Source organism: Mustela lutreola, chromosome 12, assembly GCF_030435805.1.
Source record: "Mustela lutreola isolate mMusLut2 chromosome 12, mMusLut2.pri, whole genome shotgun sequence".
NCBI classification, from domain to species: Eukaryota; Metazoa; Chordata; class Mammalia; order Carnivora; family Mustelidae; genus Mustela; species Mustela lutreola.
In genome coordinates, this window is record NC_081301.1 from 67,207,325 (window position 1) to 67,226,802 (window position 19,478).

At 34.1% G+C, this 19,478-nt stretch overlaps 1 non-coding gene across 1 annotated transcript; it reads right to left on the reverse strand.

Moving 5' to 3' along the window:
* Positions 1–787: 787 nt before the first annotated feature.
* On the reverse strand, positions 788–896 carry LOC131813352 (U6 spliceosomal RNA). The gene has a single exon (XR_009346766.1). It is a non-coding gene; the product is annotated as a U6 spliceosomal RNA (small nuclear RNA).
* Between the last annotated feature and the right edge of the window lie 18,582 nt (positions 897–19,478).

Consider the following 19,478-nt stretch of genomic DNA (forward strand, 5'->3'; position numbering starts at 1 on the left):
TATGTAAAATGGGATACTGTGCAGCCATCAAAAAAATGAAATCCTGCTATTTGTGATGACATGGATGGAACTAGAGGGTATTATGCTTGGCGAAATAAATCAATCTGAGAAAGACAACTATCATATGATCTCCCTGATATGATGAAGTGGAGATGCAACATAGGCGGTTTCGGGCGTACGAAAAGAAAAATAAAAGAAGATGGGATTGGGAGGGAGACAAACCATAAAAGACTGAATCTCACAAAACAGAATGAGGGTTGCTGGGGGGAGGTGTGTTGGGAGAGGATGGTGGGGGTATGGACATTGGGGAGAGCAGGTGCTATGGTGAGTGATGGTGACTGCGGTGAAATGTGTAAACCTGGTGATTCACAGACCTGTACCCCTAGGGATAAAAACACATTATATGTTTATAAAAAAATTTTAAAAAATAATTTAAAAAATCCATTAAAGAAAAAACACATATTGCAAGCCCAAGCCCAGAGCTAATCTCATATTCAATCAAAAAAGTTTGAAAGTTTTCCCCTTAAAGATCAGAAAAAAGACAAGTGTGTCCACTTTCACTACTCTCATTTGACATAGTACTGGATGTCCTAGCCAGAGAAACAAGGAACACAAAGAAATAAAAGACTCCAAAAAAAAAAAAAAAAGGAAGAAGTAAAATTTTCTTTTTTTGGATAACATGAACTTACATGTAAAAAAATCCTAAAAACTTCACAAAAAATTTTGAATAAACAAATTTAATAAAGCTGCCAAATACAAGATCAATATATAAAAGACAGGAATTTTGTTTTGTTTCGTTTTTTTAAAATAGTTTTTCATGTCATCCTTGCTCAGTGATCACGCTAATCTTCTCTGCATCATTCCAATTTTAGTATATGTGCTGCCAAAGTAAGCACAAGACAGGAGCATTTTAACACTCTAATGATGAACTATCTGAAAAAATAAAGAGAACAATCTAATTCACAATAGCATCAAAAATAACAAAATACTTAGGAAAAGATTTAACTAAGAAGATGAAAGATCTGTACCCCATAAACTATGACATTGATAAAGAATTTGAAGGAGACATAAATGGAAAGATAGCTCATATTTATGAATGGTAAGAATTAACATTGTTAAAATGTCCATACTACCGAAAACCATCTGTAAATTCAATTCCTATCAAAAATCCAATGTTAGGGGCGCCTGGGTGGCTCAGTGGGTTAAGCCGCTGCCTTCGGCTCAGGTCATGATCCCAGGGTCCTGGGATCGAGCCCTGCATCAGGCTCTCAGCTCAGCACGAAGCTGCTACCTCTTCTCTCTCTGCCTGCCTCTCTGCCTGCTTGTCATCTCTCTCTGTCAAATAAATAAATAAATAATCTTTTTAAAAAATCCAATATTTTTTTTTTTACAGAAGTAAAGAATCCTAAAATTTATATGAGACCATAAAAGACAACAAATAATTAAAGCAGTTCTGAGAAAGAATGAAGAAGCGAAATTACACTTCTTGATTTGAAACTATACTACAAAGCCCTCATGCTCAAAACAATAAAGTATACTGGCATAAAAACAGACCAGTAAACAAGTAGAACAGAATTGAGAGTCCAGAAATAAATCCTTTCATACAGTCACCTAATATTTGACAGGGGCCAACATATATAATGGGTAAAGATAGTCTGTTCAATAAATGATATTTAAAACTGAATAGTCACATAAACCAGCATGAAACTGGAACCTTATATCACTCATAAATCTTAACTTGAAATAGATTAAAGACTTAAATGTGATGCATGAAACTAAATTTCCTAAAGGAAAACATAGGAAAAATTCTCCTTGACATTGGTCTTGCCAATAGTTTTTTGGATACCAGGCCAAAAACACAAGCAAAAAAAGCAAAAATAAATACATGGTATTACATCAAACTAAAGTTTCTGCATTGCCAAAAAAAACCAAAAGGGAATGAAAACACAATCCACAGAATGGAAGAAAATACTTACAAATCTTATATCTGAAAAGAGGTTAATAACCAACAGATACAAATAGAAAAAAATATATAATTTAAAAAATAGCAAAAGGATATCAATAGACTTTTTTTTCAAAAAAGTTATATAAATGACCAACAGGAGCATTAAAAAGTGCTCAACGTAAAAACTCAGGGCAAAGTCATTATGTTGTTGTTGTTGTTGTTTACCTCTGAAAAACACAACAAGATATTACTACCTATTAGAATATATAAAACCAAAAAATTAAAACTGACAAATTTTGGTAAATATTGGGGAAAATGGGGAACTTATGTACTGTGATAGGGATATAAATTTGTATGGAAAACAGTATGGAGATTATTCATATTATTAAAAGTAAAATCACCATATGATTCAGTAATCCCACCTCTAGGTATATATCTAAAGGAAACGAAGTCACTATTCGAAGACATATCTGCACTCTTATGTTCATTATAAAATTATTAACTCTAAGCAAGAGATGGAAATAACTTCAGTATCCATATTGGGTGAATGGATAAAATAAGTATGGTAAATATATACTATGGAATACTACTGAACCATGAAAAATTAAGAAATACTGCCATTTACAACAGCATGGATGGATCTTGAAGGTTTTATACTAAGTGAAATATTTCAAAGATTTTATATATATTTTAATTTATGTATTATGATATCCCTTACATACAGAATCTGAAGAAAAAGCAAACTAATGGAAACTTAGAGTTGAGTTGACAAGAGGTGAACCTGGGGTGGAATAAGGTGGTCAAAGGGTACAAACTTGCAACTATAATATGAAAAAGTTCTGGGGATCTTATGTACAGTATGATGATCATAGTTAATAATATATACATACATTTTTATTGTGCTTCCCTTTATTAAACTTTGCATATATCACATTCTTACAAGTTGAAAGTTTATATCAATCTTGTATAAAAGAGGTCTGCTGCCACCATTTTTCTAACGACTTTTGTTCATTTTGTGTCTCTCTGTCACATGTTGGTAATTCTTGCAATATTTCAAGTTTTTTCATTATTATTGTATTTGTTATGGTGATCTGTGATCAGTAATTATGACCCACTGAAAACTCAGAACTAGTTTACTTAAGGTATATACCTTGTTTTTTCTTAAAGGCATAATGCTTTTGAACAGTGCAGTATAGTGTTTATTTTTTATATGCACTGGGAAACATAATTTTTTATTTGCACTGAGAAACCAAAAAAAAAATAATAATAATAATTTGACTTAGTTTATTGAGATAATCACTTTATTGAGGCGGTCTGGAACAAAACCCACAAGACCTCTGAAGTTTATCTCTACGGTACTATATACATAAAAGTTGCTAAGAGAGTAGATCTTAAAATTCCTTACCATACATGCATAAAAAACAGTGGCAACTATATGAGATAGTAGATGTATTAACATTTTTATGTAGATTATATTGCAATACAGATGTATGCCAATTTATCAAATTGTACAAAATTTACACAATGTTAAAAGTTTGCAATGTTATAAGAAATCATTTCTTATATTTATAAATTATAATATGTCGATTATTTTTCAATAAAGCTGGAAAAAACTTTTTGTAGAATTAATCTATTTTTCAAAAAAGGAAGTAAGGAAGTAGAAACTGCATCTAACTCTGAAATAATCGAATATAAAATCCATTTTAGTTCTATACACTGGGACAAAAACTATTACTTAGTTTACAATGAAGGAGTACTTAGGAAGCATGAAGGATGGTCTATAAATAAGGCTGAAAGAGCTCAGTTTTAAGGTTTAAATTTAAAATCTTCTTTTGAAATACTAAACTGACCACCCAGTTTTCCAAACATAAATGTCTTAACTGCATGAATTTATTTCATACAACTCTATCATCTAGTTTCATAAGAAAGCAGCATGCAAATTTTGAATAAGACAGACTTGCTTAAGTTTCTTTATGTTCAACAGTAAAGGATACTTCCCTAAAAAGAAGAAAAATCAGCGTATTTATTATGATAATTATTATTCATAATGAGATTCATATTGAATTAGGGAATATATATCCTCAGAGGGGGTAAAGTAAAATGAAATTTATTTTGGTAAATGTGTCTATGAATAGTCAATACAATGCCTCAATATAAATGAATATTATCATTTTGAACAATTTAATTACTATTATTAGAATTATTATAAGTATAAAAATAGCTATCATTTTAGCATGGAATATGAGATTCTCATGCTCCATGCTTCATCACATCCACACAACAATTCTGCATAATAAGTATTATCATCACCATTTCATGGGTGAAAACACTGAGGCTAACACATTTAGATAACTGGTTTATGATTACATGGCTAGTAAGGATGCATCACACTAATTTAGGCTTTATGATTTCAGAACTGTACTCTTTCCACTGCACATTCTATTACTCTGTAAATACTTGGCTTGTTTTCATTTAGTTCTTTAAATGTATTCATGTGGTGATGGCTTAAAGCTTCATTTAAAGGAAGCTTAAAAAATTCATTTAACCAAAAGCTCCCAAGAATTAAAAATGTCATGGATATCATTAGTTAATGGGTAACTATATATTTTCCACTCTAGTGAGATAACAATCAGAGTATTTTTCTAAGTTTTAGTCTCTGAGTGTTCAAAAGGACTTTGTTAAAATAGAAATATTTAGACAAAGGTGATCAAAAGTCTGGATCAGGTCACCTTAAGATAAATATTAGGAAACTGAGGAAACAAATGGAGATTTGAACACTGAGCTATGATATAATGAATGGTTTAAAGTATTTAGTAGAGCATAGAAAAGCCCTTTAAAGCCTGGGCTTAGCCTAGCATTGCAGCTTCTGGGATATCTGTCTATCTATCATCTACCTAGCTATTCATCTATCTATCTATCTAGATGTAAATTTGAAAACTTTTTCAACTTAAAGATTTTGAGAAATAGAACATAATTAGCACCATAGAAGATCTGTTTATGATAACAACCTAGCCCCTCCTCCCAGTTTGTTAATATTCTCTCTTATTTAATGTAACATTGTGCAAATAGACCACTACTGATCTGCCATTATGAATGAAATAACTATAATCATCTGTTTGCATATCCTGGTGAAAATATTCATTTAGTTCCATGTTGTATTTCTAGGAATGGACCAAATTTTTTTTTTAATTTTTAAGTTTTCTAAATATTGTCCAACTTACCTCATATGTTTTTATTATGTGCACTGTCATTCCTTCACATTCTTGCAAGACATTTTCACTGTTGCCCAATATGGTAAGTGTGTAATAGTATGTCATTCCAGGTTTTCATTTATTTTTAATTTAATTTAATTGAATTCCAGATTCATAATAAAGATAAACAGTTTTTATATATGAGTGGCCATTTGGATTACCCTTTCTGTAAAGTACATGCTCAAATCTTTTGATATCTTAACATTGTGTCATACTGATTTCTTGAAGAGTAGATTTTCTGAATGAACTTTTAGCTGTGTAGGTCTTCTCTATTTTATTATGAACTTGTTTTCATTTCAAAATCTTTATATTTATTTTCATAAACTGCTTTTATTTTGTTTTGTCTATTATCTATCTATCTATCTATTTATTTGCAAGCAAGAGAGCGAGCGAGCAAGTGAGAGCGTAGGGAGGGATAGAAAAAGAAGGGAAAAGAATCTTAAGCAGGCTCCAGGCTCAGCACAGAGCCCAACACTGGGCTCTATTTCACAACCCTGACATCATGACCTGAGCCAAAATGAAAGAAAGAAAATAAAAATAAGGTGTTAAAAAAAAAGGAAAAAGAATTGGAGGTTTAATTAAGTGAGCCACCCAGGCACCCCTGTGGTATCTTAAATTAGCTGTCATATCTTTAAAGTTCTAGAGTATCCATTTAATTCATTTATAAAATCTTTCTCAATATCATTTTTAGTTTCAGTTTTTTGTTCAATTTGCTTCCCCTCCCATTTCTTTGAGCAGAGTAATCAAGCCATTTTACAATCTTTATTGATCATTTTAACATCATACTTAATCCCATTTTGTCTATCAAATATTGTTAATGGTTTTACTCTGTGTGCTCTGTTACATTTTGCTATGTTCAAGGCATTATATTTGAAACTCTTATTGAGTAGGGATAATTAAGAGCTATAATAATGGTATGGTCCTCCTTGGCAGGATTTTCTCTTATATCTGAGACTCTACAAGACAATCATATTCCAAATTCAGTGATTGACTTTCTCAGTTTACACAGAAGGCAAGGTAGGCTATAGTCTTATTTCTGCTTCTCCTTGTGCTTTGGGGATCTCAACTTAAATTTGAGTTGTACCAAAGTTTTCAAATTTGATTGCTGCTGGATTTTGAATTTTGTTTCTCTAGTATCAAGTGTCTAGTAAAAACACAGTTCAGAGTGTTTTAGCAGTTTCAAATGCTCTCATAGCTAAAATGGCTTCAGGCATATATCTCTAGACTCTCATTGTGTTTCGTATTTTGACCCAGTAATCCCTCACTTATTTTTATAATCATTCTGATATTTTTAACTTTAAAAGCTATTTTGTCTGGATTTTTAAGTTGTCTTAAGTAGGAGTTTTTAGATCACCATTACTAGAAGCAACAACAAATATACATGAAAATTTCTGCAGTAGTTTATCACATCTTTATGGCTTTGAACATCCATAAGCCGAGGCATCCTTCTCTAATCACTTAGGCTAACTCCAATTTACCCTTTAAAACAACACAAGAATTGCTTCATTTAAGAACATGTTCAGGGATGACTCTTCCCCACTGTTCTTACCAACATTCCCACACACTCTTTGCTACCCACACCTTGTTTATGAACTTTCATTAGGTATATCAGCGTCACCAGAATTTTTCTCTATTGTATTTTTGTCCTTTAGAGCTTTAGTTAAATATGAATTCCATAGAATGTCTGTCCCTTCTCTTTCAAACCTGGGTTCGTTATTTCTTCTCATTCTTTGTCAGAAGCTACTTTATTTACAGCTGTATTGTGACTTTGGAGCCTTTACAGTTTTTTGACTGGAAAAATCACCCATCCCTGAGATTTTTACGCAGCTTTCTAGCTGATATTATTCAGAAATCTGTTCAACACAGACTTTTTAAGGAAGCCCCTTTCAGACCACTCAGTTACAAAACCTCTTCTCAATCACTGCTCTTTTTAAAATGTGCTTATTTAGTTCAAATATGCATCACTATTAAAGAAAAACCAGTACGATTTTTTTCTTTTTAAAGTTGGCTTACCTATTATCTATCTCTCCCATTAAAATGATTCCTCTGGGCTGGGGTTTTGTTGTGCTCATCTTAGGCCAGGCACTCAATAAATTGTCTCTGAATGATTGAATTTTTTGACTCCCTTGCTAGATTCTCAACTTCATGAGGCCAAGGATTGTTCTATTCAGTCCTTCTTTATCCTCAATGTCTGTTAAAATTCAGTCACTTACGTGACTAATGGGAAAAATCACAGAAAGAAAGAGTTAAAACTACAGAAAAACCCCGTAGGTTCAATAACACAAAGCTTTCTAAAATTATTTAGCCCAAGAATTGAATACTGGCTGCACTTTGGATTTTTTTACATGGTATTGAATTTAATTTAAATGGAAATAATTGAATGGTAGAATTATAAAAAAAAATTATAAAAGCAACTTGCTCCTTAAAGTAAGAATTATATAGGGCATCTCTTCTAGAAGCAAAATTTTCAAATGTCAAACATCTGAAAGCATAGAAGGAGAAGTAAGAGTGTGAATTGTACTTCAATGCTCTTTTCTTTATATTCAGCAAACAGCTTCATTCACACCTTTCCAGTTTTTTCAACTCTTTTGACAAAGCCTTCAGAGGAGTTACTGCTGATGACCACCATCACAGCCTGACAGGAGAAATTTTATAAAGAAAAATAATAGCATGTTTTTCCCAAATTGTTAAGGATATCGTGAAGCTCTGTTGGATTCAAAGGAGGAATGTGCAATTCCATGCTATACATAATAATAACTAATTTTAATAGTGGCTTTGCAATTTTTCAGATATATCCATTTACTGAAACCACTATCAAATAAACAAAAACAAACAAATTAACAGGGGTTTGAGACAGGAATTATCTAATCTAAAAATAGCACATGTTCATAGAATACACAACACATATCCAAAGTACTTCTCTAGGTTTCAAGTAATATTCAAAACAATAGTAAACATGATTCAGACCCTACCAGTCAAATCATAAATGGGACCTTAACTGTAAATCCTTATCTTTAGATCAAAGCGGGTAATTGGGTGCTGAAGATACATTATAGAACTAATATGTTATAGAACTCCTCTGAAATGAGTCATTTATTCCATCACTTTTCCTGCACAGCTGCTGACCCATGTTTTGGTTCCTGGAAATAGCTGCTACACTGTCACACTTCTTAAAAGCACATATATTGATAACTCTACTCATTCCTCCATTCCTCTGTGACTGTCACTGTGTTAAAATGTGGAGTCAGCTGACTCACTTGTGGTGGTAATAAAGTAGATGAGTTTGCAAAGTATTTTGTTATTTCTAAAAATGCAAAAACCAAATTACATTGAAATCATAAGGGGTGTTTCAGGCAGAGCTGTAGGATGTGGTTTCTTGTGTAATCCACAGATATTAGCTCCAACACATATTTAAACTCTCCTCTAGGAGCAACCTTAGTGGTAAAACAAGAAGATAAACAGATGTATACACACCCCGGCACAAAATTATCACTTATGTTTGGCTTCCTAGTCTCCTCGTGTTACTTATTTATCTTAACTTCTCTCTGAAATCAGGGAACACAGAATCTCAATCAGTTGACATTTTTCTACTGAGTTACCCAATAGTCTGATCATACCCCTAAGACTTTTTTAAATTATTTCACTCATAATCCCAAATCTGCTTTGCTTCCTCATCTTAGTACACTGTAATTTGATTTCAAAATGAGGACAGTTGTCAGTAATGCCACATTCATTCATCTATTTTACAATTCCATGTACTTAGAACTATGAAGATATGTTAATAACATCCATTCCAATAAGCCACCCTAAATTTATTATCATGAAACAAGACCTCAAGAAAGAGAATTCAAAATCATCCATGTATTTTCAATGTATTGCAATAAAGCCTTTATCAATAGACTTCCCTGTGCACATGGTGGTCAAATTGCTGGTGAAAACCAGCCAGATCTATTACAAGCTTTCTCATGGCTTCTAGGAAACCCAAGTGAGCCTTTTTTGATACTGGGAAGGGATAAAGCAGGGAAGGGATAAACAGTGATGTAAGAATTGGCTAGACAAAAGTAATGACTCTCATTACAAAGTGAGTATTTTAAAGCAAAAGAGCCTGTTGGGAATATTGTTTCATAAAATAGTGTTTTTTTTTAAATTAACTTTTTAAAATTCAATTAGTTAACATATAGTGTACCATTAGTTTCAAATGCAGATTCCAGTTATTCATCCATAGCATATAATAGCTAATGCTCAGTACTTACTGTTATAGCTTCTTGAAAGCAGAATTTTTACCCCCTGAGCCACCCAGGCGCCCTTGAAAGCAGAATTTAAGATCATATTTTCTGATTACTTCCATGTAGTACAACACTTTCCTGCTAGCAACCTTCAAAACATACTGTTTGTAAGAGGAATTTCTTTAATAATAAATAAATAGGAATTTATTTTAATTTATAATTATATAAAATAAATAGGAATTTATTTAAATTTATTTAAATATTGCACACTGTTTCATTGTTCATAAATAAGGTGATGATATTATAGCCATTAGTTTGTAGCACTGATATATCACTTTCTTTTTACCTCTCAGTGCATTCACTTTGCACAAAATAGATATATATTTTAAACGAATCTGAATCTGTGGCAAACTTTTAAAAAACCCTATACAGTAAAGTTTATCATTTTAAGTAATCTCAATTATCTTCCTCAATTGTGATAGTACATCCTTCTATCCAGGCCAGATATTGTATGAGGGATTTGAAGAGACATACTTTTCTAAATTTCACTTTTCTCATCTGCAAAATGCTGATCATGATCCTACAATAATATACACTTACAATTTTCTGATGAAAATTTATTTATTTATTTTAAGATTTTATTTCTTTATCAGAGAGAGTGGGCGAGAGAGCAAGCACAGGCAGACAGAATTGCAGGCAGAGGCAGAGGGAGAAGCAGGCTCCCGGCCGAGCAAGGAGCCCGATGCGGGACTCAATCCCAGGACGCTGGGATCATGACCTGAGCCAAAGGCAGCTGCTTAACCAACTGAGCCACCCAGGCATCCCTTTTGATGAAAATTTAATCTGTATAAACAATATATTTGCTGTAATGCGTGGTTCATGGAAAACATCTTATTTAATTATAAGCAACAACAGTATTAGAAATTAAGTAAATATGTCTATAATATTTAAAGTTTTAACACATAATTCCAGTGATTTGCCTTATTTTCTCAAATCCCTTTACCACTTTCATTGACAGAGTCAAATGTACTTTTTCTACCAGTAGGCAACTCTTTGTCTTTTGTCAGAAAGATGGCCTTGTGAATTATTTATAATAGAGATATTAGCAATAATAATAATAATAATAAATAGCAATGAATATGTTTAACAAGTTTTCTTAACTAATTAGGGTTCTTAGACATCAATTAGAGGAACCACCTCTGGAAAGCAAATTAATCTGCAAGACATTCCAGAATTAACAAGTCAGTCAGATACAGGGTTGTCCGCAAACTGAAAGGTGAAGCAAAAGGACTAGGTTTGGAAAATAGGTAATGACAGTGAAAAAAATGATCAAATTTTTGGGCAAAATAAATTCTTAGGTGTCCTTTCAATGGAGTCCTGGGCTTTATGTAGCAGAAACTCTGGAGATTATCTCAATCCATTGGAGTCACCCCGTTTATTAGCTTGCTATTGACAAAGTTATTTACAAACTCTAGAGCAAGAGGTTATAATGTAGAAAACTGATGGTAATGCACAAGATTCTTGTTAACAATAATGCAAGTTAGTGCGTTTTCATTAGAAAACATAAATTCTATATCCCAAATTATGGGCCCAGAGCACTTCTGCTGCACAACTCTGCTTATATCCCAAATAACCATGTGAACTAGTTTTAATATCTGCTTCTCTTATTAATTTTTGAATAAAAATTCTTGACACAAGTATTTTATAATTGTGTGATAATCATGCATTTAATTTCTTGGAGAACAAAACACCTTAGAAGAGAAATGGAAAAACATTTCAACACCTTTATTTTAAGATTCTATAGACAAATGGTCATCAAATTGGTAAGATATGTAAGACTTGAACAAAATTATCAACTAACTAGATATGCTTTATATTACAGAACACTCCCAACAACCGCAGACTACATATATCTTAAGCCATGATTTTCTTTGCAAAGGTCAACATTGATAATGTTCTAGTCATACCTCCGTGTACCAGGAAAGAAGTAGCATATTTCTTGAAAGACGCAGCTATCAAAGCTCCATTGGGAAACCATAAAGATGGAGAAGGGATTTGCAAATTATATATCTGATAATGGACATCAACTCTGATTATTAAAAAACGAATAAAAATAAAATACCTTACTTAACCAGAGTATCCAATTTTACATGTGAAGAAAATTATTGAAGAGACATGTCACCAAAAGGATATAGATGGCTTATAAGCATATGACAAATTTCTCAACATTTAGACATTAAAGAAATACAAATTAAAATCATAATGAGACATGCTTACATATCTATTAGAATGGCTAAAATTAAAAGGCTAATTGTAATTCGTCTGAGCTAGATTGAGAAGTGACAAAAAATCTAAACTGTTGTTGGCATATATCATGATACCACCACTTTGGAAAATAGTTTGAAAAATTTTTTAAATGCAAAATATGTTGCAGTTACACGAATAGCCATTTTACTACTAGGCATTTAACCAAGAGAAACAAACCCTATGTTCGTACAAGAACTTGTATATGAATTTCATAGCATCTTTATTTTTAAGAATTGGAAACAGTGAAATGTTCATCAATGTCCATCAATAGAGCAAAGACAAATTATGATCTATTCATTAAAGAGAGATTACTATTCAACATCAAAATGAACTATTTACAATTGGAGATTCTCAAAGTAATGGTGCTGAGAAAATAAAAGCTAGGCAATAAATAGTATATACTGTGTGATTCCATGACTATAAAAGAATCTAGAAAATACAAATTTATATATAGTCACAGTCATCAAATATATTGGTGTGATTTTAGTGCCTTCTTCTGTGCTCCCATAGCTTCCTACACTTGGATCTCCGAGCATTTGTTACACCATGTGAAAATATGAACTCTTTTTCTTTATTCTGTCTTACTAGAATAAGAATCCTTGAAATTTTATGGACATTTGAACTCTCAGTTATAAGCAGAAATTCTATCACACAGTAAATTTCCAAATATAAAGGCCAGAGTTTTACAATGACTTCTAAGCTTTTACATGATCTAGCCACTCATTTAACCTCTGTGACCTCTTTCCCTGCTACTGTTCAGTCCCTCACAGTGGCCTCCTTGCTATTCCTCAGATATGCCAGGCACGATCCAACCTTATGGCCTTCAAGATACCAATTCCTTTGTCTAGAGTGACCTTATTGCTGATAGTTCAGGGCAAATTCATCACCTTTCCCTACCTTTGTTCAATTGTCAGGTTCATTTAACTACCCTGATCTTCCTATTAAAATTTTTAACTCCCCATCCCCTGCCTAGCAACCTTGATTTTTCTCACCCTGATCGAATTTTCCTTTTCCCCCATTGTACTCATCATTTTTGAATACACTATGCAATTTATATTAAGGTTTATAGCTTTTAATTGTCTCACCCATTAAAATAAAAGTTCTACAAAGCCAAGTATTTCATTTACCAGTGTAGTCTGAAGTAATATCTGCCATATAATAAGTTCAGGAGACAATTGGTATATTTCAGAAAAAATTAATGTTGAGAGTATACTGAATTTCAGAAGTCATTTCAATATTTTTTCCAAAAATAAACTATGTGAAACGTACCTTAAATTTACTTTCAAAATATATTATAGCATATAATGGACAAAATAAGATAAAATGAGACAAAAAACAGCAAAATAAGACAAAAGCCTTAAAGAAACAATCATATAAATAACCATTTCAAACCTACTTAAAAATTGCATAATACCACACTCCTAGATCCTCTCTGAATGCTCTAAAATAACCCTTCAAAGGAATTACGTTTTTAAAAATAACAGATTTTTTGTCAAATAATTTAATAAAAGTTTCATTCATCTATGTAGATCATAAAAATGTTTTTAATAAGCATGAAATGATAACTCTGAAGTGTGCTAAAATGAAACCACCTGCTAAGTGTGAGAGAACAAAAATAAACATCATTTTTCCAAATAAGAGGAATTTATTACCTTTGAATCAAAGCATGTGGATTTATTCAAACTGGCAATAAAGGAATATGGAAACACAATCCATAGAAAGTCATATTTTAGTTTTCTAAAAGACTTCATAGTAAAGAGTATATATTTTTGAAATGCTACATAATGCTACATAATGACAAGGTGACAGGTTGTGACAAATAGCATTTTAAAAGCTCTACACATAATGGAAAGGAAGGTGTCATTCCCTATAATTTTATATATGTCATTAATATACTATATCTTGATACAACAATACCAAACAGATGTATATCAAAGACTAAATCATTTTTAATGGAACATAATAATTTGAACCTACATCTATTAATCATTTTTTTTCGATCTAACATTTATACTCTCGCTAAACATTTTATCAGTTGTCGACAAAATTAAAAAAAAATAGGATAAAAAGTTGTGTTTGGAGAAGTAGCTTTTCTTTGAAATTTGCATTTAAATGAAAATATTTGCTGATATTTTCAAAACTTTAAATGTAATTTTATATATATCTGACCTATCAGATGATATAAAATTTTTGGAGAAAATATGACATAGTTTTTTGATCTTGGTTGAAGGTATTAATAAAGAGCAAATGTTTGTATTTTTTGTATTGTGATATCTTAGTTAATAAACATGAATAACTGGTATAAAATAAGTTTTTAAAAAAATTTTATTTATTTCCTTGACAGAGATCACAGGAAGGCAAAGAGGCAGGCAGAGAGAGAGGAATGGAAGCAGGCTCCGTGCTGAGAAGAGAGCCCACTGTGGGACTCAATCCCAGGAACCTGGAATCATGACCTGAGCCGAAGGCAGAGATTTTAACCCACTGAGCCACCCAGGCGCTCTAAAATATGTTTTTTTTTTCCTTTTTTTAAAGATTTTATTTATCCATCTGACAGAGAGAAATCACAAGTAGACAGAGAGGCAGGCAGAGAGAGAGAGAGGGAATCAGGCTCCCTCTGAGCAGAGAGCCCGATGTGGGACTCGATCCCAGGACCCCGAGATCATGACCTGAGCGAAGGCAGCGGCTTAACCCACTGAGCCACCCAGGAGCCCTAAAATATGTTTTCTTTTAATATAGAATCATAGTTCTTGCAAAAATATGGAACTAGCTGGAACTGAATGCCTCCTTCAAGGTCAGCTCTGGAGAAATTATGCAAGTGTAATATAGAACTATTTCAGATATGAACCAAAAACAAAGAAATGATGATAAATTCCTTAAAAGACTCAAAGTTGCTCTTGACTGGTATGTTTCAAGCTCTATTCCTGGTTTGAGGACAGTTTTTAACAGGCCTGTCACTGTAGAAATCAGCTGGATGTTTAGAGGCTATCAGAACTGTACAAAAACCTTGAAGGGGTAAAGACTTGAAAATTCTTTAGAGAGATTAGCTCCCTAAGGCATTATTCATCCACACATTTTCCTCCAAACAATTAAGGCTGATGGATGAGGGGCACCTGAGGGGCTCTCTCATCACGTGGGTGGTGGGTTAAGCCTCTGCCTTCATCTCAAGTCATGGTCTCTGGGTCCTGGGATCCAGCCCCACATCAGGCTCTGATCAAAAGGAAGACTGCTTCCCTCCCTGCTTCCCTGTCTCTCTGCTTACTTGTGATCTCTCTCTCAATCTCTCTCTCTCTCTATGTGTCCAATAAATAAATAAAATCTTATAAAAAAGGCTGATGGATGCTAAGTTATGAAAACGGCTCCCTCCAAATGATGCTTCTTCATAAGGATTTAAGAATTTAAAATTGTAAGAATTTAAAATTGAAACTTGATTGTAGGATTTATCTTATAGAATAACATCAAGTGATGGCAGTTATTATTAGTTCTGAAGTATTTGTGATTCTGAATTCTTGGCCTCATTAGTAAATTTATTTTTAATAAAGTATTATTTAATATATAATAATATATATAATATACTATATATAACATATATATAGTATATAATAAATTCATCCATTTATTTATTATTTATTTATTATTATTATTATGTATTTATTTATTAACTCAAACACAAGAAAATGAATGACCTGATTGAAAAATTGGCAAGGACTGGAACAGACACCACACTGAAGAAGATTTTGAGATGGCAATAATGATATGAAAAGATGCTGTGATGATCCACAGCATGTCTAATTAAGGAATTGTAAATTAAAAGAACAATGAGGGGCGCCTGGATGGCTCAGTGGGTTAAGCCACTGCCTTTGGATCAGGTCATGATCTCAGGTCCTGGGATCGTGTTACACGTTGGGCTCACTGCTCAGCAGGAGCCTGCTTCCCTTTCCCTCTCTCTCTCTCTCTGACTGCCTCTCTGTCTTCTTGTGATCTCTCTCTGTCAAATAAATAAAATCTTTTTAAAAAATAAATAAATAAATAAAACAATGATATATCACTACACATCTATTAGAATGGCTAAAATCCAAAATACTGACAACATAAAATGCTTTTGACGATGAGGAACAAGAGAAACTCTCATTCATTCTGGTGAGAACACCAAAATGGTGCTACCCTTTGGAAGACAGTTGGGCAGTTTCTTACAAAACTAAACATATTCTTACCATATGATCCAGCAATCGTGCTCCTTGGTACTCACCCCAAAGAGCGAAAACTTTGTGTACACAGAATCCTGCATATAAACCTGTGTTTGTAACAGCTTTACCCATAAGTGCCAAGAGTTGGAAGTAACCAAGATGTCCTTCAGGAGGAGAATGGATAGATAAACTGTGGTCCATTGAAACAATGGGATATGATTCAGCGATAAAGAGAAATGGCTATCAAGCAATGAAAAGACATGGAACAAACTTAAAATCCGTCATAATAAGTGAAAGAAGTCAATTTGAAAAAGCTTCATGTTGCATGTTTCCAGCTATATGACCTTCTAGAAAAGGCAGAACTATGCAAATGGTATAAAGGTCAGCGGTTTGTAGCAGTTAGGAGAGGAGGAGGATGAACAGGCAGAGCACAGAGGATTTTTAGGCCAGTGAAAATGTTCTGTATGATATGTAAGATATTTTAGATACATATCGCTACACAGTTGTCAAAATGTATAAGATACTATACCAAGAGTGAACTCTATGAGAAAAGGTTTTTTAAAGATTTTATTTATTTACTTGACAGGCATCAAAGCAGGCAGAGAGGCAGGCGGGGAAAGCAGGGGTTGGAGGAAAGCAGGCTCCCTGCCAAGCAGAGAGTCTGGTCTGGGGCTCGATCCCAGGACCGTGAGATTATGACCTGAGCTGAAGGCAGAAGCCTTAACCCACTGAGCCACCCTGGTGCCCCACCAAGAGTGAACTCTAATGTAAACTGTGGACTTTGGGGTGATAATGATGTGTCAGTGTAGGGTCAGTGAGCATGAAAAATTATCACCGTGGTACAGGATGTTGATAATGGGGAAGGCTGTGTGTATGTGGGGAAAGGGAATTTTACTTTGACCCCAAACTACTCTAAAAAATGCAGTCTGTTAAAAAAAACTTTATAATGCAATATAATACAAAACAAGAATGCATATCAAGAGAGAAATAATGTTTAAAGGGAACGAAGAACTTCAGTAATGTGTACCTAGGGATTTTGATTGCACATTTGTAGGAAGTTTACATTGTCATTAGCAATTGTTTATCTGTGAAGTAGAAGTAACATAAAGAGTGATGAAAACTCAAAAACGCAACACTAAAAAAATGCCATCTATGGGCTCTTAAAAAATGGAACAAAATTTGCTTGGCTTTTTATGCGTTGTGGGGAATGAAGGGACAGAATTTAAATTCAGCTTTATAAAAGATTGGATAATATGTTTCTACAAAGAAGGCTCCTCTGAGTAACATAGAAATGGACATGGTAGCAGAAAGTGGAAAAAAGGTTACATCTCTTGTGAGCTCACGTTCTCTGAAACCCTGTCACTTAGTGGAGACAGTAACTGTTGGATGAGAGCAAATGGTAGTCTTTCAGATTCCCGGGATTTTCACTAAGAATCGTGAATGGATTTTTTAAAAAATATATGAAGAATGTCTACAGTGCAAGTACCTGCAAATAACTGACATTTTGGAGAGAATATTTTAATCAGCAGAGAAGGTAAAAATGAAAAAAGTTCCACAATCAGAGTAAACATATGGGATTAAAAATAAAAGATAAAAAAAAATTTTTTTAAAGGACTTTAAACAAAAGTCCTTTTAAGAGACAGTTGGCTGTTTAAACCAAAAGTACAACTCACTAAGAGAATCACCGCATTATTTATTGGGGTAGAAGGACCTGGAATGTGGAAAGGCCCATTCTGCAGAGGAAAAAATAGAATCACTAACAGGCCTCATGCCTTGCACAGCCAGTGGCTAGAATCCCTGCCTCATGAGACCCTGTGCTAGAAGGCCGCTAGAACCATCTCAACTATATTAGTCTATCTTGGAAGCCACAAGTGTTTGCCCAGTTAAGAGCACGGTAACAATAAGTCACGTTAAGTTATAATGATTATAGATACCTTTAAAAGCCTTGTCAAGTTCCTTTTTGAGTAACCCTCACCCCACCCTTAGAGAAATTTATCTGTGGTTCACCTCTTTGAAATACCTCATTGTTGTTCCACATTTACTATAGCCAAAAAAAAAAAAAAAAAAAAAGCTTTTTATTAACAAAGTGTTCAAAGGGGGCGCCACTGTAAACAATGAGAGTTTTCGCTGCCGGGACAGTTTTGTTGCAGAAACAGCTGAAAGCACTCAGGTCAGACAGAGCCAAGGGCTGGAGGGATTTTTAAAATTACAAAAACCGAACCAAATCAAACCAAAACAATAATCAAAACCAATGGCCAAGATTTCAAAATTGCTACTAAAGGTATGACATTCTCCTAAGACATGTGAGTGACTTGATCAATATATTTATATATTTATATTTGAAGAAGGAACTATTTGATGCAGCAAATCCACGTTGATTAAAAATGACCAGATATGGGGGCTCCTGGGTGGCTCAGTGGTTTAGGCCTCTGCCTTCGGCTCAGGTCATGATTTCAGGGTCCTGGGATGGTACCCCACATTGGGCTCTCTGCTCAGCGGGGAGCCTGCTCCCCCGCCCTCTCTCTGCCTGCCTCTCACCTACTTGTGATCTGTCTGTCAAATGGATAAATAGGATCTTTAAAAAAAGAATTACTAGGTGTGAAATATTCGAGGGTATGGGAAGGAAAATGATTTCACCTGATCTGACTAGGAAGTGGTTGAAGCCTGAATTAAAGTGCTATAAAAAGAGTAAAGACCTGGGAATTATATGGGGAAAAAATCCCTAGAAAAACAACAATAATAACTGGCTGCACTTTATTGATCCAGATCCTGCGGTAGGCAAAGAAGAGCTGGTTTTAGCCAGAGGATGATCTCCGTTTGTCTTCATGATCTGGCATTTCCTGCAAGCCAGGCATGGGGCTCTGCACTAGAGCTGCAAATGCTGGGGGGCCCTCACTGTCCCTTTACTCTTCTCAGCGGGACAACGGGCATGTCCATGGTGCAGTGTGACAGGTTTTACCACAGGGAGATAAAAGACTGCCAAGGGTAGGTTGGAGCTGGGAAAAGCCACTTAGGAACAGATTTTCAGGGGAGGTGATAGACAAGAGCAAAGCGAAGAATGAGGATGAGTGTGTTAAGTTTCAAATTGCCAGGAGGCAGCACAGTGCATTCGGGAATCTACAGCAAGTTCATGACTACTGACAGCTGATCTGGCAGCATCACCTGGGGATGGAGGCTGAACCCCGGGGTTAACACTGGGGGTGAGATGGTTTGTATACTATGCCGAGGAGGTGAGGTACTACACTGTGGGGGCACAGGGAGCTACCAGAGGAATTCAAATATTAGAATCGTAACCATAGTAGAGTATTTAATTGCATCCTAGCTTTCATCAAGGGTAAGATGCACTATAGTTTATGTTCGACTAAGAAAGAGAAATGCTGTCAGTTAAACTAGGATATGTCATCAAGTGCAAGGTGAGTGCCACCTTAAGAGATATTAGAATGGGGGGGGAGGACAAATCTTAGAACAAGTAAACTGTGGTACTAGAATAATTAAGAAAGTTCGAACTCTTGGATCAACAAAAAAAGTGATTATTGCATCCCATGTGCCCCAAACTATATTAAGT